The sequence below is a fragment of the Hippocampus zosterae genome, chromosome 11, assembly GCF_025434085.1.
Source record: "Hippocampus zosterae strain Florida chromosome 11, ASM2543408v3, whole genome shotgun sequence".
NCBI lineage: Eukaryota > Metazoa > Chordata > Actinopteri > Syngnathiformes > Syngnathidae > Hippocampus > Hippocampus zosterae.
In genome coordinates this window covers 1,742,894-1,767,892 of record NC_067461.1, presented here as the reverse complement: position 1 = coordinate 1,767,892, position 24,999 = coordinate 1,742,894, and the positions used below count along the sequence as shown (strand labels likewise).

At 47.2% G+C, this 24,999-nt stretch overlaps 1 long non-coding RNA gene across 1 annotated transcript in view; it reads right to left on the bottom strand.

The window, feature by feature from the left end:
• The window catches only part of LOC127610540 (uncharacterized), a 28,816-nt gene extending 7,347 nt beyond the window's left edge, over positions 1-21,469 (bottom strand). Inside the window, exons 1-2 of the long non-coding RNA XR_007964886.1 lie at positions 21,088-21,469; positions 19,306-19,352 (exon numbers count right to left, since the gene is read on the bottom strand). This is a non-coding gene — a long non-coding RNA (uncharacterized LOC127610540). The remainder of the gene's footprint in view (positions 1-19,305; positions 19,353-21,087) is intronic.
• Positions 21,470-24,999: the final 3,530 nt, after the last annotated feature.

Genomic DNA, 24,999 nt, shown 5'->3' with positions numbered 1-24,999 from the left:
CGGCAACATTTACCTCGGCTCAAATGCCAATTAACACTGGGCGCGGGGGCGCCGGGTTAACGTTAGCGGCGAAGGAAAGGGAGGAGAGTGATGGAGGGGGGGGCAGACAGCTCAGAATTGGGGCTCTTCACCTTTGCTTGCCGGATGATGAAGGAAGCTCGTCACCGGTCACGCCCCGACCGTCACTGGACGGGAAGGAAACCTTGCAGCATTTCTTCCACTTGCCTCTCAACAGACGTTTCATCATCACGCCATGTACTCGTTGCCAAACTGCGGTCTCAACGTCAGTCGTAGCTTGTAAATGATTTGCCCAAAATGATGCAGGTTTTTTTTTTTGGTCTGGTTCAGATTGAGGCGGATGTGGTTTTTTCATTTTCATTTTCCTCACATTCCGGTCGTGCAATTGACTTTGGAATCGGCCAATCCTCCATCAAGTGTCTCCAGTTGGGCCACAATGCCGCCACTCGCCTCTGCAGCCCTTCAGTGGCTGCGATACGTTCTTTTTAAGATTCTATGATTTGTTTTCAAATTCTTAAAATGGCCCAGCCCCACCTGACCATTCTGAGGGTCCTCCTCCTCAGGTCTGCATGAGACCAGACATTATTAGAGGTGGCGAGAACTAAGTAGAGGCTTTAAAATGTGTTTTTATTTTTTTTTAACTGTAATTAAAGTTTAAATAAGTTTTAAAAAAATATTTTAAAAATTTAAAATATTTTTTTAACTTTAATTAATTAAAGTTTAAATAAGTTTTAAACAAATATTTAAAAATTTTTAATTTTGTTAACTTTAATTAATTAAAGTTTAAATAAGTTTAAAAAAATATTTCAAAAATTTAAAATATTTATTTTTACTTTAATTAAAATTTAAAAATAATTAAAAAATGTAAAAATAAATTTAAAAAATTTATTTCAATTTTAATTAAAGTAAGAATAAATATTTTAAATTTTTTAAATATTTTTTAAACTTATTTAAACTTTAGTTAATTAAAGTTAAAAAAATTAAAACATTTAAAATATTTGTTTAAAACTTATTTAAACTTTAATTAAAGTTAAAAAAAGATTTTAAATTTTTAAAATATTTTTTAAAAACTTAAATATTTTTTTTAATTTTTAATTTGGGTTTGACTGTGCTTTCTACTATCTTTATTATTGCTTTTTTACCGTTTTATTGTTTGTTGTTGTATGAATTCCACTTTGTATACAGCTGGGGGGGTTGTTGTCAAGCGCTCTCGAAATACACTCGAGTTGAGTTGAGGCTCTCCGGAGGCCAAAAGTTTTGATTTCTCCACCAAATGTTTGAGGCGACGCAAAGTGACAAACAAGCTAGTAGAGTCGCGCCACACCGAGGGCCCAGCTGCCCCCTTTAATGATGTCGATAAAGCTCCAACGGCTGCTCTTCATCACGCCACTAAAGTTTCCCCTTTATGATCGAGATGTCGTACACCAACAACAAATGCTCACTGAATCAAAGGAGCCGCCAGCGCGCCAGCTAAATCAAAACGAATAGCCGCAATCAACGCAAACACAAACCCAAGACTGCCGAGAAGGACGTGAGGGATGAAACTTCAGACTAGACAACAGATGGCAGAAGGCAGCGTTTACCTTGCTGAAGGTGGAGCCACTGATCATCCTGATCAATCGCATGTGTGTCCAATGTCAATCATCAATGTCCATTTCTGACGTTTACCTGTACTTAATAAAGTGGCCGAGTGGAGGCGTTTCGAGTTTCGATTTAGAACCACACACCACATCAAGCTTACTGTGTGTTTGAGTGCACGGGGGTGAGTGTGTGTGAGTGCATCTGTGTGTGTGTGTGTGTGTGTGTGTGTGTGTGTGTGTAAGTGTGTGTGGGGCATTGAAGTGAGAAATTGTACTCTCCTTTGGGGCACAAGTCACACGAAAAATAGGATATATAAAAATCAGCCCCATGTTTTATTTTGCAAAGAGCTCAACTTTCTTGTTTTTGTGTACTCAGCACAACTCGTGCGTGTGTGTGTGTGTGTGTGTGTGTGTGTGTGTGTGTGTGTGTGTGTTGTGCAGCATCTCCGAGGGGGCCGCTTGAAAGATTTCTTTACATTTGATTTTTTTTCTTGTGTCTAATATTTTTTCATTCATATTTTACAACACATTTGTCATTTTCTTCAACTTAGATACACTATACAGTGGTGCTTTGAGATAAGAGTGCGGTGGGGGGAGGGGGGGGGGCGGGTGTTGTTACCCAAGGGGCCGCTTGACGTCGCACACGCGCTTCCATTTCGTCAAGACTCGTTGCACCGCATTGGAGGGGAATGACAGCGGCCGTTTGGATTGGCAATGACTGAAGTGGGCTGTGAACACACCCACAGCGGCGCAGCGCCGCATCTGCTATTGATTTATGATTTGTACTTTGGTATATTTTCAGTCCTTGCGACTCCAAACGTAACGAGCCTCTCCGAGTCTTTGAAAGTAAGCGGGGGGGGGGGGGGGGGGGGGGGGGGTAGGCGCATCCGTAAGGTGAGCCGTGCAAGATTGACGACGTTTCTCAGCGAAGCGGCGTGTAAAACATCCGATCGCTTTTGCTGCCGCCAGCGTATTGAACAAGGCGATTAGGCTGATTGGACACACATCCGAGCCGGCGGTCGACAATCCGCACGAAAGGCAGCAAGTGTTCCAGGAAGAGATTTTCTCTTGTTGCTATTATTGCGGCCCCCCCTTGACAACAAACAGGATTTGCTGTGCTCAAGCACCAAACGTCGAGGTGAATTGCAGGTGAAAAACGCAACGAGAAGAACCGCCGCTGCACTGCGACGGGACAGCAACTTTCCAGTTGCCGTCCCAAGTCAATATTTTGTACAAACTGCAGACGCCGGTGTTGGTAAGCAATGTGTTTTTGTCGTAATGTGTGCGCGCGCACGTGTGTGTGTGCGTGTGTGTGTGTGTGCGTTTTCCCTGACTGGGCTAGTTTGGAGCACTGCAGCACTATAATATTCTAAATGGCTTGGCAGACCTGTTCAGTACGTACACACAACACGCACGTGCACGCCATTTTGCTGCGTTCAGAATTCTAGCAGCAGAGGCCATCAGTTCACTGGGTTTGGTGTGTGTGTGTGTGTGCGTGCCTTTAGGGCAGGCATGTCCAAAGTCCGTCCCGGGGGCCAAATCCGGCCCGCGGTCGAATTTCATCCGGCCCTCGGCCCCTGTCATAAAATCAGTGCCGTCTGGCCCGCAGGTTGGGCGCAATGGAACACGTGTTGCATTGACTGAGGTCTCGTAGACTGGTGAGTGATGTTTCATAGAGTACTGCTTCCCTCTAGTGGCTAAATGAGTAATAGCATTCACTAAATGCGTAATAGCATTTAGACACTAGAGGGCATCACTCACGAGTTAACAAGACATCACTCCGTGTTTATATTGACTGATATGTCATATTTCAAATTCCTGTTTCAAATGAACCAAAAGAAATTCTTAAGATTGTTGAAATTCAAATAAAAATGGAAATGTGAAACAGACTGGCTTGCTAAAATTTGTTGAACAATATTGTTGTTCAATGTAAAGAATGTCAGCCAAGGTCGGCCCCCCGACATTTTACCACATAAAATCTGGCCCCCTTGGCAAAAAGTTTGGATACCCCTGCTTTAAGGGCTTTGTGTGCGCTTGCGTGGTGAATAAACGTCGCAGGTTTGTGTGTGAAACAGGTGGCAAGCCTCCAGTGACAACAAATCCATTTCATGTCGGCCATTTGAATTTTTAGTCCGAATCATTGTAAAAGTATTTGACAATTATTTGCCCATCTGATGAATGTGACGTAGCGGGCCGCTGAAAAATGGACGGCGGGCCGCAAATGGCCCCCGAGCCGTAATTTGGACACCATGTCGGTTTGCGATCAAAATTCCCAAATGGCATGATGCCGATTCAGATGCGTTAACCAGTTTGAGGTGGCAACAAAATCAAAATCGCTAAGCGATGAGAGCTGAGCTGAACTGTCGTCGTTGACGGCGTCGACGCGGCCTTGAATTTCTCTCTCATACAGCTTCCAAAAGTAGACGAAAAGATGAAATATGTCACCTTGCCACATCCTCCATCGTGTCAGCTTTCTCTGCGATGTAGCGCAGCTGTCGAACATTACCCCGAGGCCTCATTTCAGGTCACTCAATAAATAGAATCGAAACCCGCGAGAGCAAAACCGCAAAAGCCACAAAGCGATGATGCAAGCAAAGGTGCGCATCGCTTTGAGCAGGCAGAATCGATGCGGCTCTCGTTCGTGTTGAGACGTAAAAGTTTGGTTGACACACTCACCGACACACAACGACCGCAAGCGCAAACTCATTTTGATGCCAACAAACCACGTGAGAGCTTTTTTTGGCCTCGAAAAACAAACCAAAACCAAGACGCTCCACATATGACAGCCGCTGTTGTGACCGTTTTGATCCTCCTTAGCATTTGAGTTGCTTTTACGCTCTGTATCGTTATTGTGTCTGACACACTTGATGTGTCACAGTATCGAAACTTGAATGACTCAGTGACGGGTCCCGTCGCTCTTTTACTTTTCAACATCCGTGTCACGTCTGCTGCCGGGTCCTCATTGCGTCGCTCACGTGACGGCTAACAAAACAAAAGCTCCGATTATGGTCAAACGCTTCCGAAAGCTTTGGACGCACCCTCACGGCGTAGACGCCGCGTTCTTTCAATGGAACCCAAACCGTACCGCCGGCCAAAATATTGGCTACACGTTAGCAGGCAGCTTTGAAAGACGCTCATCCATAAAATTCACGTTTGGAAACCACGAGTGCGACTCTGCAGATTGCTTGGGATGTGACATCAGCACAGCCTTTGAGTTGAAGATCAAGATTAGGCGACGTACACTATTGATTTATTTTGTATTTCGGTGCTAGCTTGGATGCGTTTGTGCAATCATTCATCGACTTGGTGTTCGGATTAACCATAAGAACAAAATACACATGCACGCGGTATCCTGTCGTAAATCCGTGAGAGCTGATAGCGACTGATAAAAAAGATCAATTCTTGGCGTCGTCACTCGGCATGAATAATCATGAGGGACGCCGAACACACACTGCTGGCTTCATAGCAGCTGCTTGACAAAAAAAGGACACACTTCAGTGCCCTCTTTTGGGTTTACACGGTACAAACACTCGTAATATCAGACATAATTATGGGCTCTGGTCAGACAATGAGTGTGTGTGTGTGTGTGAGAATGTGGCCATTGGTATCGCCGATAACAAATCTCATTTCCGCCATGTTTGTCAGTCTTCCAGACAGGCATTTGTCTCCCGCTCGGCTCGCCCTTGTCGAGCCGAGCGGCGTAAGCAAGGAAGAAAAAAAGATTTCCTGGGCTGATAAGCGTTCGCCTCCGAGCGTGAGGCTCTTGAGACGCGCGTCAAGTAGCGGCGGCGGCTCCGGCGGCGGGACGACTTGTGGCTGCAAATGTGGCTTGAAGGGCTTGTCACATTGCGACGCTACGCCCTCCACGGTCCAGAGGACGTATGTCGATCCAGCGTAGTTTCCCTTGATTTGCCGCGTTTGAAACTCATTCAATACCAGCCGATTCTGGACGATGTCTGAAAAGACGTTTAAAAACGTCTTTGGGAGTGAATGAGTTGATCTGGTTTCGATGTGAGGTTTTGAGACGGGGCCTGACAGTGTTTCTTCTCGGACCTTTCCCTTTGTCAAGGGAGTAAAAAAAAAAAGCGGCTGATTTGTATGGAGGACTAATTAGCCGGGACTGCCAGACAAAGGGAGACGGCAATTGCTGGACTGGACTGGACGCCGCCGCCGCCGCTCGTGCTCACCACTCCGACTAAGCGGATGGCAATTACTGGGAAGCCAGCGCTGCAAAACTTTTGACAGAGCGCAAGCAACACACTTCAAGTCGCTCGACTCTGACAGCACTCTCAACACGGCGTTCGGTTTACATTTTCAACAAACAACAACAACAAACTGTAAAGACCAATCAAAGTGACGCACTACGGCACCCACGCAGCTTTTTTTTTTCTTTGTTTTTTGACTGACAAAAAGGCCCGAGAAGCCAGGTCTGAAAAATGCCCAAAGTCGGCCATTTTGCTAAGAAGCCGCCATTTTAGAATCTGCTCATTTCCAGGGGTCCATCAAAAAAAGCTGCTCAGTAGCGCCCCTAATGGAACTTTGTGAACATTCAGCGCTTGGGGCAACTTTGAATTCAGTTATACACATTCCGCATTCGTAGAACCGCTCAAAAGTCTGAAGTATCCAAAGTCAAGTCAAGTCAAGAGTATTTCTGGAGCACTTTCAAACAGCCATCGCTGCATACAAAGTGCTGTACATGGAGTGATTTAACAATACACAATAAACAGTAAGACAAATCGGTACTAAAGGCGGTAGAAAGCACCAGACAGTAAAATCAAGAACAAATCTAAGTCATGCCGAGTCCAACGCCAAAGAATCCAAGTGAGTTTGGAGGAGGGCTTTGAAGAGACAGGAAGCCCGAAGCCGCCATTGCTGAGGGCCTCAAAAAGGCCATGTGGTCATCTGAAGAACCCCCCCCCCCCAAAAAAAAAATTAAAGTTGAAACTATTTCCACAAGCTGCATTTGTTATCACTAACTTCAGTCGTATCTTTTCGCTTCAGTCTCTAATTGCATGCAAAAGAGAGAAGAGTTAATATTCCATGAGAGGTTTGGCTCAACATCGTTTAGCAGAGCTAAAAATCTCAAAGAAAGAAAAAAAAAAAAACAAATCGAGCTCAGCCAAGTGTGAAATCAGCCACGCTTCAAGTGGGATGAGCGTCTCTGGCGGCGACGGCTGGCCGGCGCCACTTGAAAAGCGACATTTGAAGCCGTTGCGTCGGCCTTCATCATCGCCCTCGTCGGACAGACGCCCGACGAACGTGGTTGCCGCGGCTAACATGTTTGAAAACTGACCACGCGGTGGCGACAAATCTTGTGAAAGGCCGTCCGAGCGCACGTGCGTGTTTCTCGTTATCACCGAGACTGGATCCGCAACACGTATGGTAAGAAGACCGGATCGAGAACACATATTGTATGTCAACAAAAGTGACGCTTAAAAACAAACAACAATATTTACTCTGGCGGCCCGGTAGTCCAGTGGTTAGCACGTCGGCTTCACAGTGCAGAGGTACCGGGTTCGATTCCAGCTCCGGCCTCCCTGTGGGGAGTTTGCATGTTCTCCCCGGGCCTGCGTGGCTTTTCTCCGGGTGCTCCGGTTTCCTCCACATTCCAAAAATATGCATGGCCGGCTGATTGAACACTCTAAATTGTCCCTAGGTGTGAGTGTGAGCGTGGATGGTTGTTCGTCTATGTGTGCCCTGCGATTGGCTGGCAACCGATTCAGGGTCTGCTCCGCCTACTGCCCGGAGACGGCTGGGATCGGCTCCAGCACCCCCCGCGACCCTAGTGAGGATCAAGCGGCTTGGAAGATGAATGAATGAATGAATGAATATTTACTCTTCCCATTCACGCCATTTAGCCGCATGTCCCATTAGCATTAGCATTAGCATTAGCGGGTTATCTTGATGCACCCCACCACAAAATCGCACCACATCAGCTCCATTCAGGTCCCACCCGGAGCACGCGGCGGCGACTACTTCCTGTCATGTGATCAAAGAGGTGCGAGCGGGTTTCAGGTCGGCAGATGCTGACGAGGCGCTAATGAGGAGACGTCTCATCACGCCGCTCCTAATGGACCGTCGCGTGTCATCTCGTCACCTCTTGGGAGAGCACGCGACTCGCTCGCTGACTGCTTGAAAGTGTTCTTGATCCAATTTTGTTTCTTCACATGATCCAGTTCGGTTTACATAACTGATCTCGAAAAGGCAAAGCGTCCGCTACTGTGTGAGCGTGTTTATGTGTTTGTGTGTGTGTGTGTGTGTACCTGGATGTAAGCACGACTCAGCATGTTTGCCAGTCAGCCTGCCGGCCTCGTCTCCAGAACTTTCTAACAAGGAGCGGCCTAATCAATCTCCAATCGATAACCATGTGGAGCCATTAGTGTGTACGTGTGTGTGTGTGTGTGTGTGTGTGTGTGTGTGTCAAAGCCCCATATGTGCCAACAGTGAGGATGAAGCAGAGTCTTTCGGTCAGCAATCAGCACCTGAGACAGGAAGCTGGCAGGGAAGAGAAGCCAATAACGGCCTGGATAGACAAATTGGGGGTGTGGGCGGGGGGTGGGGGGGGGGGCAAAGAAAGTGATAGGGAGCGAGAGAGCTTTGAAGACAGGATGTGTGAAAATGAAGAAAAAATAAAAAAAAAAAGAACTGAATTAATTCATTCATTCATCTTCCGAGCCGCTTGATCCTCACTGGGGTCGCGTGGGGGGGGGGGGGGGGGTGCTGGAGCCTATCCCAGCTGTCTTCGGGCAGTAGGCGGGGGACACCCTGAATCGGTTGCTAGGGACAATTCAGAGTGTTCAATCAGCCTGCCACGCATATTTTTGGAATGTGGGAGGAAACCGGAGCACCCAGAGAAAACCCACGCAGGCCCGGGGAGAACATGCAAACTCCACACAGGGAGGCCGGAGCTGGAATCACCTCAACAAATGTCAGCCAATAATTCGCAGTTGGATTGATGCGCACGTGTCAGTAAGCGTGTTTACACCTAAGGCACTCCACTCATATCAAACAACTAGATCAAAAATATGTACGGAAATAAAAGATTGTTGAGAACAAAAAAACTCAAGAACACGCAGTGGCCCAAAACAGGGTTGAGAAGAGACTTTCAGATGCGGTCTTGATCCACTTTGGTTTCTGAAGCCCATTTTGATCCACTTATGTTTCCAGACTTGTTCCTGAGCTCGTTACGGCCATGAGGAGCTTGCGATTTGTTATCATCGGTGTTCTGGATCGGGTTTGGTTTCTGGGACTACAAGAATGTTTGAGGCGTCCGGAAGAAGTTGTGACGTCATGGCGCGGAAGTTTGATTGAAGGTCTTTCTAACTTTGCCCGAGATAACATCAGCGCACATCTGGTGTCCTCGTTTAATCTTTGAATGGTCAAAGTGTGTGTGTGTGTGTGTGTGTCTGAAGCAGCTTCTTGTTATCTGAGCAGATCTCCATCTCGTCTCCCCGGGAAGTGTTCCAATTCCAGCCTCATTGATTGGCTGCGCTGGCTCGAACGACAACAACGAACGCCAGCGTGAAAAACCAAAAGCGTGAAGACTTTTTACTCAGTTTTTGTCATCGCTTGATATCAGAGTGGCTCTGCGAATGGCAATCACACACTTGCGAGTGTTAAGGTGGGGGGGGGGGGGCATCACTTTATCACACTCCAAGTGAAAAAAAATCTAAGCAAAACTGGATCTGGAACACAATCGCGTATGTTTGCTTTTTTAGCATAAAATGAAGCGGACTACAAAAACGAACACCAAAAAAATGACCGTCTTCTGTGATTGGCCATCTCGCTGGCCTGGTAAGGAGTTTTTATCCTTGCGCGTGATTGGACATTATCTGCTGTGCCGCTGGTGGTGAGGAGAGCGAGTGGCTAGCAGAATGTTGGCCAGACTCTCCACACCGCAATCACCTTTAACTCATTCACTACCAGCCAATTCTAGACCAAGTCTGAAAAGACGTTTAAAAACGTCTTTGGGAGTGTATGAGTTAAGTGACACACACCCAAACACACAAAACACGACTTACAGCTTTGCCACAATGTGAGCGAAGGAGATTAGCGTCATTGTCTATTGAGCGCTTTGGCAGTGGTCACGGCTCAGCGCCTACCGCCGCCGCCGCCGCCTAATAACCAAGAGCGGGTCAGGCAACACACCTCTTCAGTCTCGCCTCTGTGAACAAAGTCAAAGAAGTGGAATAAAAGTAAAAGGCCCTTTTTTTTTTTTGGGTCTGAAACGGATTAGCTGTGACCGCAAATACTTTAGGTCAGTGATGCTAATGCTAATAAACGACCGGTTTCCTGGGAATTGAGTCAGTAAACATAGCCACATACAACATTAGTTGTGCTGATCGGGAGCTAATTGATGTTAGCTAGCCAGGTTAATCGGCAAATGTTAGCCAACACTAACCAAGTGGGGCATGTTGATATAATTTGATCAATAAGTATCTACAGTACCATACAGTACCTCGCTGAATGAGTATTTGGCAGTTGTAATATCATTCAAAAGGCAATAACTGTTTCAATTAAAGGAAAATGAGGTCAGCATTAAGGCACACGGATTTCAAAAATGCATTTTTCTGTTAGCATTGCTAGCAAGCATGCTAAGAAACATAAAACATTAGCCATGCTTGTAAAACTGCTTTGACCAAAACACGAATTTTGCCAAAATGCTAATCAAGAAATCATCGCTAACCACATTTTCGGTCCATTGGGCATATTCAAAATAGTTTGAGGAGGAAACGACTCTAGTGAGGGTCAAACTTTCGAAAGCTGGAGCTCTCATTTTGTCAGCGGCCTCTTTTCGTTCAACTCGTAATGTAATAATAAGCACGTCAAAGTTATTTAGAGTTATCTTTTGGATATTACATTTCTTCATTTCGTGTGTGTGTGTGTGTGTGTGTGTGCGTGGTAATAAGCCAGCTAATAAAGGAGGCGGAAGTGTTTTGGGCCGTCAAGGCTGAGTGGCCAGCCGCGGGGCCTCTCACTGTTTGTTTTGCGAGCGCTAATAATGGTGCCGCAGACTTATAATTAGCAACTTAGTGAAGTGAGGAAATTACAGGCGAAGAATCGATGAGACGATCACCGTGAGGCCAGCGTCCCGACTCGCTCTGACAAAGATGACTGGGAACCCCCCCCCCAAAGAACCCCAATGAGGCTCATTGCCAAGGTCAAATATTCATCAAGTCATCAAAGTCAAAATCAACTAGCGACTCATGTATGGAAACAAAAGTGCATTGAGGAAAACATACAGACACAAAACTGGACACAAGAACCCATCCTGTCTTAAAACAATGCCGGATCAAGGCTGACAAACCGCAAAATGCAAACAACACGAGACGTCGGCCATTCTGGCTCAATGCTAGCAGTTCCATCATGTAGTGTTAGCATACGCCGCTTCGGAAATTCCCGAGTTGCGACTCTCCGCATATGAACAATGAGCAGTAAAGCTTGTGTGATTGTGCTTCGCCCACACTCGACGGGGGCTCTTCATGGCGGCCTTGTGACAACAACAACAACAGATGGCGAGCAAGCGAACAAAGAAGACAATCCCAATCTGAAGAAAACCAACATCTGCCCGCGAATGTCTTATGCGTCATTCCGCCCACCGGCCGCCGCTCTACGTATGATATCATGCTCAGTGAAACCTTGCTTACGAAATGGCAAATAAGAGGTGCCCCCCCCCCCCCAAAAAAAACTTAAAATGAAATGGCTGTAAACTTACTGATTAAAAAAAACAAAACAAAAAATAACGTGCAGAATGCATGAGAACATTTACAGCATTTTTTTTAAGGTTCTTGAACACAAACTCATTTAAACGCATAATAAATTGAGAAGAAAAAATATCGTACAAAAAGGGTGCCGATCCCTCTGTTTCGAGTCAAGAAACATGTATTTTAAATATAAATAAATCACCTCACAATATACTTCAATAAGCATGCCCAAAGATGTACATGGTCAAAATTCTGTAGGTGTAAAAAGCAGGATGAAAGAGCATTTTGACATTGAACAATCTTCAGCAAAAGCTTGGCTGGGTTCTAAAAAAAACAAAAATCATCTTTTTACTTTTTTTCTTCTTTCAAATGTACACAGCGTCAATTATTTTTGTTTTACACTGTACAACCGCAAATAAATATGTAAACTAAAGGCTAAGTGAACCCCGAAACTGCCTTGGAGAGGGGCTTTACTGTATTCCAGTGGTCCAAAAAAAGGCCCTGCCCATGATCACCGATGTCACTGAGATGGTGATTATATTGTATTCCAGGCCTACGCTCCTTCCGGGGGGGTGGGGGGGGGGGGGCTCACATTGAAAAATGACATTTAACCATAAGACGCTTTGATTCCAAGCAGAGTGATGAATAGCGGCATTTAATTGGGGCCAGGTATAAAAGGCGGGTCACATGCATGTTTGCCGGCTTTTGTGAGGGATGATGGATGACGCGATTGCCGTTGAGCCAAAACAAACGCGCGCTTTGACCAGGAGCTCATCGGTTTGGTTTTTCTTAGGAGCAACCGCCATATTTCATCAAAGCCCAAAGAGTCACGTGACCACGAGATGACTACATTCACTCTTATTTTTCCTTCATTCATTCAAATGTTCATTTTTCACATGAGGAAACATGGAACCGGCATTGGCATCCGACTATTTCTTGAGTTTGATATCCACATCTCCTTAGATCACGTATGCCCCCCCCCTTAAAAAAAAAAACCCACACACACACAAAACAAAAATGGCCCAAAAGAGCCGATGAGTGTGAAGTCTGCGGGGGGTGGGAAAAAAAAACGCGCAACAATCAAGCAAAAGAGATGCGACATTAACCCCCCGCGGCGACACGGGCGACGGCGATGGGAGTCGGAGTAACGCCTCGCGTACGCTCGCTGCCGGCGCGCGCCGCCGCTTGTAATCAACCAGGCCGCGTTGTCGCTTCTTTGTAATTATGTGCAACTTAATGATGTGTTTGCCGCCTTCATTAAAACACTCTACGGCTTTGTTTTTTTTTGTTGTTGTTTTTTTTTTTTGGTCATGTCACTGAAAGTTTTGGCGGCACTTTCATAAGCACTCCGTCATGAATATTTCCACGCCGTACGGCATAAAAGCTCGTGCGAGTTAAGAACCCCAATGACTCGACGCAACGTATGACCCAAATGAATGACGTGGTTCACTTTAATTTGGATGCAATCTTTCATTCATTCATTCATCTTCCGTACCGCTTGATCCTCACTAGGGTCGCGGGGGGTGCTGGAGCCCATCCCAGTCGTCTCCGGGCAGTAGGCGGGGGACACCCTGAATCGGTTGCCAGCCAATCGCAGGGCACACATAGACGAACAACCATGCACGCTCACACTCACACCTCGGGACAATTTAGAGTGTTCAAACAGCCACGCATATTTTTGGAATGTGGGAGGAAACCGGAGCACCCGGAGAAAACCCACGCAGGCCCGGGGAGAACATGCAAACTCCACACAGGGAGGCCGGAGCCGGAATCGAACCCGGTACCTCTGCACTGTGAAGCCGACGTGCTAACCACTGCACTACCGGGCCGCCCTGGATGCAATATGATTCTCGCAAATTATTTTTTTATTAACTTTTTTTTTTTTTTTTACTCCGCGATCCGATTGATCGGAATTGGAATTGCTCCAATTCCGATGCGACGCGATTCACTCCAGTTTGGAAAAGATTTGTTGTAATTACGAGGCCATACGATTGACTTCAGTGAATAGCAGTCAGAAAAAATATCTATTGTTTATACGTCATTATTTTTGCATTTTGTATATATGGAAGTGCCGGAGAAATACGGGTGAGTTGAATGTATCGTAACGTTACTCAAGTCAAAAGCATTGCATCGGAAGAATTTGGAGTCAATCCGATCCAAACCATTTTAAAAAAGCAAACTCTTTGCCAACCTCGGAATGTTGGAAGGGAAAGTGCGCGTGTCGGTTTTTCAAGTTGTGCGGGTGTTGATGACGACGCAAAGCCTCTTAGAGGAGCGGGATTAGCCCGATCATTGTCCAGCGGCTTAGAGCAGGACGAGCGTTTGTTTGCCGCAGAGATATGTTTAGCAGCACGCTGCCCCACAATGGGCCCGCACGCGGGGGGGGGGGGGGGGGGGGGGGGGGATGAAGCTCGGGCGGAATTTGGGCCCGGGCGGCATGGTCGTCGATTTAAATTGGAATGGAAATTTGATGACCATCTACGGGGGAGGGGGGGGGGGGGAATTTCCACCCGACCGTCGATGTGTTGTCATGCTGCCCCGTCGCCGCTCTGCAAACAACAGTCAGGAGGAAAAACAGATTCCACGTTTTGGTCTGGGCGAAAGGAGTCGGCATTCTGAGGGGGGGTGCGTGCATCCTTTCTGCGGGTTTTGTGCGGGTTCATTTATATTCTTGAGGCGGTGCGGGCGCGACCTCTAAAAGTTGGCTGGGTAGTGCATCGCATCATTCTCTCAAAGTCAGCTCGACTTAATAGCAACGGGACATTCGGCGGCGACGTCAATCACGAGTGCACCCGCAAAAAAACAAAAACAAAAATTTGATAGAGCAAGTCTGCTATTTTGGTTTCAAGCAGCCCCGTCAGGTTCATTTCAAAAAGGATCCTTCCATATTTTCTCCGACCGCTACAGCAGATTAGAGCCAAACAGCCAATGCTGAATTGTGTCTCGATATTGTTTATTTATGATTTATTTTGAAGTGTTCTGACTCTTGCTTGCACCTCCTGGATTGAAAAATGAAATCAATAAATCAGCCCCTGAAGCCAGTTCGACTTTGCTGCAGTCCACCAAATTTGTTAATCACCAGTCGACCCGAAACGAGGTCTGAAGAAGCCATGTTGAAAAATGTCATTTTAATAATTCGATTTTTTCCAGAAATGTTTGGATTCAGATTTTAATTTTCAGAGGTTGTACATGGTGTTAAAAAAAAAAAAAAAGTTTGAAAAGCACTGCTGGCCAATATTTCCAAGTCCAATTTACGACCTGCATCTGGCCTCCGGGCCACTTGGGGGCGATACAAAAGCCGTGGTCGGCATATTATTATTTTTTGCTTACTGTGCTACCGCAGCCTATAAAGTTTTTATGTGGATCGTTGTGTACAGTCAATAAAAAGACAATATGATCCCAGGCGGTTGTGACCCGCTCCGACTTAGCCGTGATAAGAATGCGGCCGCTAGCTTAGCTTAGCTCGCGCGCCGATCGGCGTGCCGTTGCTGTTGCGTGCGCGCGCCGGCCTCCATTATTGATGAGCGGCATATCACAGCAGCATGCAGCATTAATGCGTCCTTTATGGAGCCATGTTTCTTTGCCGTTTCCTCGCTGGGGGGGTGTTTTCTGCTCGCGTTGTTTTTATTTTAACGCCTGAAATGATGGACGAGACGAGGACCCCCGTGACCCCCTCCGGGTTGGGCCGGTCGGGGATTCCAACCTGCCGCTGCCTCGTCGTTCCATAAATTCAGACGGGCTCGGCGCATTATCCATTACCTTGCCGTGGCTCCGCGGGGACGACGGCGCGGAAGGGGATGACGGTGGGGGGGGGCACGTTGACATTATTTGCGCGTAGGAAGCCGTCAGGGTGTTCGCCGTCGTTTGTTCATGCGACAATTAATTGTAGAAGAAGAAGTCCAACGGATACGAGGCCTGTGAAATGCTTTCGGGCGGTATTAAAAGTTAACGCGCGGAGAGCGGCCTTGCGCGTAAATATTTGCGCGAAGGGGTGACGCCGTTCGGCGCTAGCTTGGTCGCGACTCGGACGGTGGGCGGCGTTACTTGGCGATTGTTTCCGAAGCGAGTTGAGCGAGCGCCGCCGCCCTCGCCGCCGCCACCAGGCGACTTGAAGCGAGCGGGACAGGAGGCGGACAAGCGATACGGCGCAGCAAGGACATCTCCCTCAAGACACGCGCTGCCGCGATACCCTTTTGCGCTCGTCCCGTCCGGTCCCGTCCGCTTAGGATTCTTCCCGGGATGCGCCCCCCGGGCGGCCCCGTCTGCGCTAATATATCTTCCTCTTCCTCATCTTCCTCTTCCTCCGTCTCTTTGTGCTTTGTGCCGGCGTCCTCCGCTCAAGGTCGCCAATGAGACGGTCGCGCCGCTCGTAGCGGATGATTGATATCGGAACACTGCGGGAAATGTCATCTCGGATGAGAGCTGATGCGGGATCAAAGTTAATCAAATATCGCGACTCGACTTTGCTCGACCCCACCAAACCATTAGAGGTGGAACAATGAAGAAATCGACAAGTAATTGGTCGGTCCTCGAATTCGTTAAATCCTTCGATTTCAGCCTCTCAACGGTACATCTCTGATTTCTGTTGGAGATGAATCAAAATAAGACTTTTGAGGAGGGCGGGGGCGGGAAGGACCAGGGAAAGTTGACTTCTGAAATGGTGCCATGACCCGGATTCATGACATGACAGACACACATTTAGCCAGATCAGTAGAACTGCTGTCCAGGGCTAATCCCCCCCCCCCCAGCCCCCACCTAAATTTCCAGGGGGCGCTCGTGAGTCATTTTTGCCTTGGCAAAACACAAGAAATCTTTTCAGCAGGCTTGCTAAGATGGACGACTTTTCAGGAATGTTGATGCCACACAGCAGGAAATGAGAATGCAAACAAAGTTAAAAAAAAATGGCGTCATTTTCCCAGCTTCTCAAAATTGCAAAACAACAAAAGGAAAACAAGAGAGCAGCGTCGTCCCCTTTGTCAGCCTTTCCGAGTGACGGCGGCGCCCCGGTTGCGCCGCACAAACGGCTAAACGGCTGGCGCTCACGCAGCCAACTCAAAAAGACAACAAAGCCTCCTAATTGGAGCGCGCCGACTTAAGCGTGGAGAGTTCGCTGGCGTGCGAGACCACTTCTTCATCAACATCGTCGCCGTGGCGGCGCATCACGAGGAGTTGAAAACGCAACATTTTGGTTGTTTTAATTCCCTTCGTTTTGGGACGATACATGACACAAATGAGCATACTCTTGAAACGTTAAAAAAAAAAAAAGGGGGCGGGGCTTATTCGCCTGGCAGTTCAGAGGTCATGCGTTAGAAGCTTCAATTTTGTTTGTTCTTTTTCTGAACGATGGTTGATCATAAATATATGGCGCAAATATGGTTTTGTACAAAAATCAACTATTTATTTTCAAATGACCTCAGATGAAGATTTTTGTCCGGATAAAACATGCAAGCGCAATCTAGAGGATTTTGTACTCAAGTCCTCAAGAACTCGTCGAAAGGACTGGGATAGTTTTTGTTTTCCCCAAATAACATGCCACCCATCGGTTGGGACTCGACACTATTTCAAAGGCTTTGGAAGAAAAAGGTTCAACATTCAGCTTGCGCCACACGTGGAGGAAAAAAAAATCGACTGAAACAAGTCGGCCAGCTGACTGCCAGCCGTGCATGCGTGCTTGCGTGCGTCACTTCATTCCACTCCATTTAGCATCACTTGATGGGCCTTAATTGCTTCATGAGGAGCGCTAATTAAGGGGAACGGCCTTGTTTACCGTTTCAGTGAGGCTCTTAAGGTCCCCCCCCCCCACCCTCTCTGGTCACCAGCTCACCCTTCACGCCTTGGAAGTGAGTGCGTGGGTTCCCCCCCCACAGCCCCCCGGATCTACGCACAGTCCGTATATAGGACACGACTCCAGTCATGGCTATCAAGTAGTGCACTGGTGTTCAAACTGTCGCCCGGGGGCCAGTTGCGGCCGCCATTCTTTTTTCAGTGGCCTGGGACATGACACCCCCTTTTTCCGGGAAAAAAAAAACTTGACATTTGACATAGGTCACATGGTCACTTAAAAAAAAAACATTTATTTATTTTTTGGTGGGATTCGGCTGCGATAGGCGAGAGCACGCCCACGATCCTCGTGAGGATAATCGGATTAGAAAATGGTTATTTATAGCCGATTAGGCCACAAATGTACCAATCGGGGCCCCACTTGAGATCAAGCACGTGTGAATGTGCTCCCTGAACTCAAACGCGTTTCTCACCCTTGTAATCGACCCGAGGAGGAGTCGGGAGTGTGGCGGCGGCGGCAGGAAATGGACTTTGTTGGGAAAAGAAGATTGTGCGCAGCTCGGGCCGCCGGGGGAAGGATGTCGCCAAGAGGCCGCGCCGGACGGCAATCGACAAGTCTGACGCCCACGCAGTTCAATGTCTGCGGGCCAAAGTCGAGGTGGCCAACAAAGCTGGCCTCTCTAAAAAAAAAAAAAAAAGGAACATCTGACCACGACCCTCGGCGACAGGAAGCGGCTGAGAAACTTGGAGACTTGGAGACTTTGTTGATTCAAATTGTCCAAATCATCATAAACCTCCCCACAGTCGCAGATGATCTTTGCTACTTACTCCCGATCACCCCGCCAAAATAAGACATTTGCAAAACTCTGCTATTGGAAAACCATTTTTACCCATTTTCCAATGGACTTTGGGGGGGGGGGGGGTGGGGGGGGCTGTTTTTGAATTGAATTTTTTTCAATTGAATTCCTTCATTCATTCATCTTCTGTACCGCATGGTCCTCACTAGGGTCGCGGGGGGTGCCGGAGCCTATCCCAGCTGTCTTCGGGCAGTAGGCGGGGGACACCCTGAATCGGTTGCCAGCCAATCGCAGGGCACACAGAAACGAACAACCATTCGCACTCACACTCACTCCTAGGGACAATTTAGAGCGTCCAATCAGCCTGCCACGCATGTTTTTGGAATGTGGGAGGAAACCGGAGCACCCGGAGAAAACCCACGCAGGCCCGGGGAGAACATGCAAACTCCACACAGGGAGGCCGGAGCCGGAATCGAACCCGGTACCTCTGCACTGTGAAGCCGACGTGCTAACCACTGGACTACCGGGCCGCCCAATTGAATTCATCAATTAAAAAAAATAAAATCAATCAATCAATCAAATTTATCATTAGTTGCAGCCCTTGATAAAAATATGTACTTCTGAGCTATGTGTTCTAAATACACTTGGGTAATGAACCAAATGCTGCTTCACCAAGCCCAAAGATTGGATTAATTTTGTCATCTTTGCATGATTCAACGGCATGACTATTGGCGGTAAAATACACACACACACACAGTCTTCTCTATATGACATCATCACTCTCAGCTTGCCCAAAGGTTGCTGATGTCTGAAGGCAGGCCTGAGGCACACAACAGTTTGCTCCCTCTCATGGCTACACTCACTCACTCACGCACACACACATACACACGCATACACACACACACGCGCACACACACACACACACACACAAGCGCGCGCTGGCGAGTGGCAGCGTGTCGCCTCAGGTCACGAGGCATCCTCGTGCGCTTGTTAGTCGGCCATTTTGGAGTATTTGTCAAACCTGAAGTCCGTTGCCTTAAATATCAACTCCAGTGGAAATATGTGGCACAGGAAACAAAGCAAAGTCTGACAAAGCAAAGGGTGAATCTCGACGTTTGGTTTGGTTATTGAACATACAACATATACAGTAATAATTTGACGGAAAATAAGGCAGATAAAATTGTAAAAAAGTACGAAATCAGTCTTCATTCAACACAGTTATTATGTTCAAGGGAGAAGGAAGAAGTAAAAAACTAAATCTAGTCCTACCCAGTTATGTCTTTCTATCTTATAAATCATTTTTATATCAATCACGTCCAGGTTTTTGGGAAACATCAAACACACTTCGGTTTTGAATAAAGATGATGCGTCGTTCAACTTCAAGAAGCCGATGTTTCGTCACCATCAAAACTTGAAAGCACGTACCTGAAGAAGGCGATAAAGAACTTCACCAAATCCGTGACGTTGTTGGTCTGGTCGAAAACAAGAAAATATATTTCTCAGTTACTGCAATATTTTTCTCGTTTTTTCCTCACAACCCATTGAAAATGTCACCCCCCCCAAAGCCAAGTTTCGTCGTCAAAATTTGCGTTGTGAGTAGAAGCACAACAAAGTCTCTTGAAGCCATGCCGGAAAAGCAAGGCGGCCATTTTGCTTTGAAGCGAACATTTGCAGGCCTTAGATGAAGATATCCTTTATTTGTTCCACACTGGGAAAATTTACATCCTACAGCAGCAAGAATGTGACATTTGGTGCACCCCCCCCCCCCCCCCAAAAAAAACCCCAGGAAGTCATGACCCTTTGTTTTGAAGTCGATATTTCCTGCGGTGCTTCAAAGACAGAGGGTCTGCCGCTGCCACGTTTTTTTGTTTTTTTTGACACAAATCTCAAATAAATTAATCTGGAATTGATGGATTAAAGAGCTCAGCATCCTGCAAGCTAACAAGATTTATGAAGTCCAAAACGGCAGGAGTATATTTGGTCTAAATTGAGCCTGGGGGAGACGCTAAATGGCCCTAATAGCAGCACAATAAGAGTCTTGTCTCTGGCGGCAGAAAAGGGGGGAGGCAAGGATGAGAACGGGCTTAAGAGGTTTAGCGGCGAGCAGGTAAAAACGTCCTGATGGAGGTGGAAAAAAAAAAAAAAAAAAAAACGCTGCTTTTAGCTTCATTGGGGATGCGAGTATCGGGGATGGGGCGGGGTTGGTGATAGCCGGCTGGGTTTTTGGCGTCCAATGCGGCAGTTTACATCATGCTGACAATCTGATAAATTAGGAAGAAAATCTAAACGTGCACTCGCACTTCCCGCACGCCGCTTACACATTTGGACAGTAAAACTTCCCAGAAGCGCCGGAGTCATCGTTTCACTTTACAACCATCCGCAGTCATTAAAAACTGCCGCCGTCAATCATGACGTGAAGGCCACGCCCACTTATTTGTATGCGCTTTCATTGTGCTTCACATTGCTGTCTGCGATGCTAATGAGAATCTGTTCTCAATTGCCTTACCTGGATAAAAAAAAAAGGCAGAAATGAAACTTTAAAATGACTACTGATTTTCAAGTAGTAGTTGATAGTCAAGTAGCAGTTGTTTGTCTGGATAGAGGCTAACAATCAATGCTAATTTCTGTTAGCCTCACTGTGGCGTTCCGAATCTTCGGTTAGTATTCCGCCTAGTGTACTGCGGGAAGATAAAAATATGGTTTGAGTGAACATTTTGCTTTTGAGTTACAAAGTATATCGTGTTTAATTTTCTTTGACATTTTACTTTAAGTGGCAGGGAAAAATAAAGAGCTTTTTCTCTTACTTTGTAATTGGAGAACGCTACTTGCGAGTCAGTCGTCTTTGCGTCTCTCATCTCTTGACGGCGAGAACGTGAGAAGAGATGCTAAGAAATACTTTCAAAAGTGAATTTTAAGAGCCGTTTATCACTTTAAATGTGCTTTCAGTGTGTGGGAGTGGCTCACTATTTTTCCCCCCTCAATATAGTCTCTCTACAAAGGCAGAGTTTCAAAAAAAATCTATTACTGTACACGTGAGAAAATTCCTACCTCCAACGCCCAAAAATTCATTTCCAGCCAGTAAAGCAGAAACGCTCATTTCATCCTGCGGCGTAAATCCACCCAGTCAGCGTTTGTGGCCGTATTGTGGAACAGATCAACACTAACAGGAGATTAATGTCAGGGCCGTAACTCAGCTTGACAACTCACCGGTGGCGGGCCGCTCCTCACAACTTGTCAGTGGATGGCAAACACTTTTCGCACACGGATGTCGGCGCCGTTAGTCATGTGGTCGTTTGTTGGGATCTGCTGCCCACTTCCTGCCCTTGAAACCTTCCAATCACTTTGCTGCTGGATGAGCTTAATTGCTTACGCTTGTGGGCGGGCGGCAAACGGGACCTCGCCTCACAGAGACGACTTCATCAACTCGCCGACTTTCTCGCTATATTTAGCGAGTTTTCAGACCACTGTAGCTTTTCAAATAAGCGACTAGCGACAAATCTATCGACTTTTTTCCCGGTGTTACTGGAAACCTTCATGTGAGGGCACGTATTGTTTTTCCTGGTCTCGAGATCGAGCTGCTGCCTTTCAGCCAATGGGATGCCAGGACGATGGCCAATGGCAGAGCAGCTATGAGTATGTGGCGTTCAGGAAACTCGGAGCTGTGATTCGCAGCTCGTCCTGTATTTTTTTTTTTACCTTTCGTATCTTGAAATGGCTTTCATAACAAGAGGCAATATTTTTTCAGTCAAGGCGTTTCGTAACTTGAAATTATTCATTTAGTTGACGAAACCGCGCTGAAATTGCACGAAAGATGACTAAATTAGGAATAAATCATTAATTTTAATTATAAATACTACAACTAAAACTAAATAAAAACGTCTTGTCAGAATTCACACTGGAGTCTTCAACGTTTATGCCGCAGGTTTATAAGATTTTTTGTTTGTACATTGGTGACACAAGCTTTTTTTTTCCCTTTTTCTTTTTTTTAATAAGCAAGGTGAGATGCATTGCCGTAACACTGCACACGTTGCCGTTGCCTCGCAAGCGTTGAAGTTAGCGGACAAACATCAAAGTTGTTGCCGTAACTTTGCCTGACACAGCACCCAGCGGCGCGTTCAGGTAACGGCGGCGCCGTGGCGCGGAAGCGAACTCGGCGGTGAAGTCGTGCGAGCGAGAACGAAGGCGCAAGGTCGCCGCGATGACACTGCTCATCAGCAAATCTGTTTGCGCGCCAGAAGTCGCAACGTCCACAACAACACCTCCGAGGAACCCGAGGCCGGGATGATGTCATCGCGCCACCGGGGCAACACTCACCGGTCATGTCGGTGTGTACGCCTCGCCGGTTTTCACCTTAGTGAAACATGCAAATTAGCAGGACCGGCAACCTCTTTTGCCTCCAATATAAACGTCTGTCAGCAAGAAACAAAGGAAGCGATCACGTTTTTCATAACCATCAAAGACCATTTGATGATTTTTCGTAAATGTCAAAGATCGGCTTCAACGACACGTTTTTGTAAACGCAGATGAGTTAGTCTTCTAAAAACCTCCAACAGACAATCTGTTGTAGAGTTCAGAGTATTTTGTGTACATTAAAGTTCACTGGCATTTTCCATAAACGATCATTTTGTGTACGAATAAGCACTCAGGCATTTTTCCAAAAAGATCAACAGACCTTGCATGTGTTTCGAATCAACACGATTCCAATACAAAGTGCTTTTTTAAAAATTTAATATCAGTTTGTCTTTTTGTAAAAATCATTTAGATTACACCTCAAAGGCAATTTTGTGTAGAACAAAGGTCACATATTTTTTTTTTTCCGCCGAGGATTAAAGAATTTTGTCAACGCACTTAGCATTCATGTTGTCCAGATCAGACATTTTTGTGTCTGACGATTTCGCTTTTGCGATTCGTTCATCGATTAGCATTAAAGCAACAGCAAACCTTATCTTAACCTTCCATCGACGCGTTTTCGTCAACTGAAGACAAACTCGGCATTACGGCGAGATGTTTTTTTGTCAAGCGTGACTCCAATGGCGGCAGAAATGATCATTGTCATTAAAATGATTCCCTTGCGGGGGGGGGGGGGGGGGGGGGTTGGCTGCGAATCACGAGCCATTTTTCGTCCCGCTCTGCCGTCGGAAGGTCAGCAGACGAGACGAAATGAGACGCGTCAAGCTTCTCGTGTTACGCCAGATCAAGCGAAAGAGGCTAATTAGCAGATCTCCTTTCAAGCTACAGCTAGTAATGGTGCCGTTAATGGCAAAAGCGCAAGGGGGTGGGGGAATGAAAAAAAAAAAAAGGAAGTGGGGGTCGGGAGGGGGGGGGCACTTTGGCAGAACAAATGACCCTTAACGAGGTTTTTGAATGCGCTGCGATGATCCAACCTTTCTGCAACCGCAAAGGAAGATGGCACGCAGGTTCACGTTTAGCCAAACTCGAGATTTCATAGCTCACTCCCTGTACGTCCACAAAATGTTGGCCCAAACGCTAGTCTCACATTTCTGTAAGCACATGTCCAAGTACTCATTCATTCATTCATTCATCCTCCAAGCCGCTTGATCCTCGCTAGGGTCGCGGGGGGTGCTGGAGCCGATCCCAGCCGTCTCCGGGCAGTAGGCGGGGGACACCCTGAATCGGTTGCCAGCCAATCGCAGGGCACACAGAAACGAACAACCATTCGCACTCACACTCACACCTAGGGACAATTTCTAGAGTGTCCAATCAGCCTGCCACGCATGTTTTTGGAATGTGGGAGGAAACCGGAGCACCCGGAGAAAACCCACGCAGGCCCGGGGAGAACATGCAAACTCCACACAGGGAGGCCGGAGCTGGAATCGAACCCGGTACCTCTGCACTGTGAAGCCGACGTGCTAACCACTGGACTACCGGGCCGCCCTGTCCAAGTACTTTGATCCACATTTCATTTCCTGCACGTGTCCCAATACTTTTGCCCAAACATGAGTTCCGATTTTCCCACTTCCCGCAAATTTTCCCAAATATTTTTCTTCAGACTCCACATTTTCCCCAACCTTGTCGTTTGTCCCAATTGCCTTCGGCGATGACATCGCGAGGCAAACAAGCCGTCAAGTGTGGTCACCGTGAGCAAAGCGTTGTGCGGCGTCAAATGTCGCGTTTCCGTGACAACCGCTGCCGCTTCAGCACCGGGTCGTAAAAGCCTCGGCTGATTTCACTTCGCTTCCTGCCTCGTGATGTGACGAGCACGTCAATAAAAAAATGGTCAAATAGAAATCAAATATTGCGCACACCTGCCGGCGGGCTATTGTCGTCGCGGCGGCTGGCCGGCGTCCAGTCCACGTTCGGGCTCTTATCTTAATGAAAGGCGCCGCCGAGAATGGATGCGGCAGCCAAAAATGGGTTCGAAAAGGTCGCCTCAGGTCTCGTCACTCATTCAGGACTCTTAAAGTCCTGACAGCGGCACAAAACCGAACCCCTATTTCGTTTTAAGAGTTCTTGCTTTTGTTTCCCCAAAAGAGACGACTATCATTGTACTGTGACATCTTCTTCAACCCGTTTAGGCAGCGACCTTCACTGCGGACGTGGTCTGCGCTCCATGAGTGAACAACATCAAAGACAACGTCCCAGTGTGCCTCCCCAGCACGGTCGCCGTCGGGCCTGGTTTGTTTATCCTGCAAGGTTCAAGTTTTTTGCAGCAAAGTTTGTTTGTGTGTTTGTCACCTGCGTGTGCCACCCAAAAAAAAAACAAAAAAATCATGGCTGTTAGCAATGAGCGCGTCGGCTGAGTTTAAAAGTTCATTTCGGCTAATTGCGATTCCCCGCAGAGACAGGCCACCCACACAATCCGCCCGCGCACGCCCGTCGAGGTGGCGTCACGCGCGGTGTCGCTGAAGGTATCAAGCGTCGCCACCAGTCGGCGGGGTTCGCGGATGTGTGACGCCATTAGCGTAAACGTGAGCACGAAGCGGCTTGGAACTCAGCTGCGCTCGTCAGCTTTTCTCGCCGTCACTTAACGTTCCTGACGCTGTCCTTCGCTCTCTTTGACAAAACGGCGCAACCAAAGCCACAAAAAGCCTCCGTCCATCTCCTTGCTAACAAACCAACGGATTGACCGACTCGGCTAACAAACGTGCACCTGCTTCG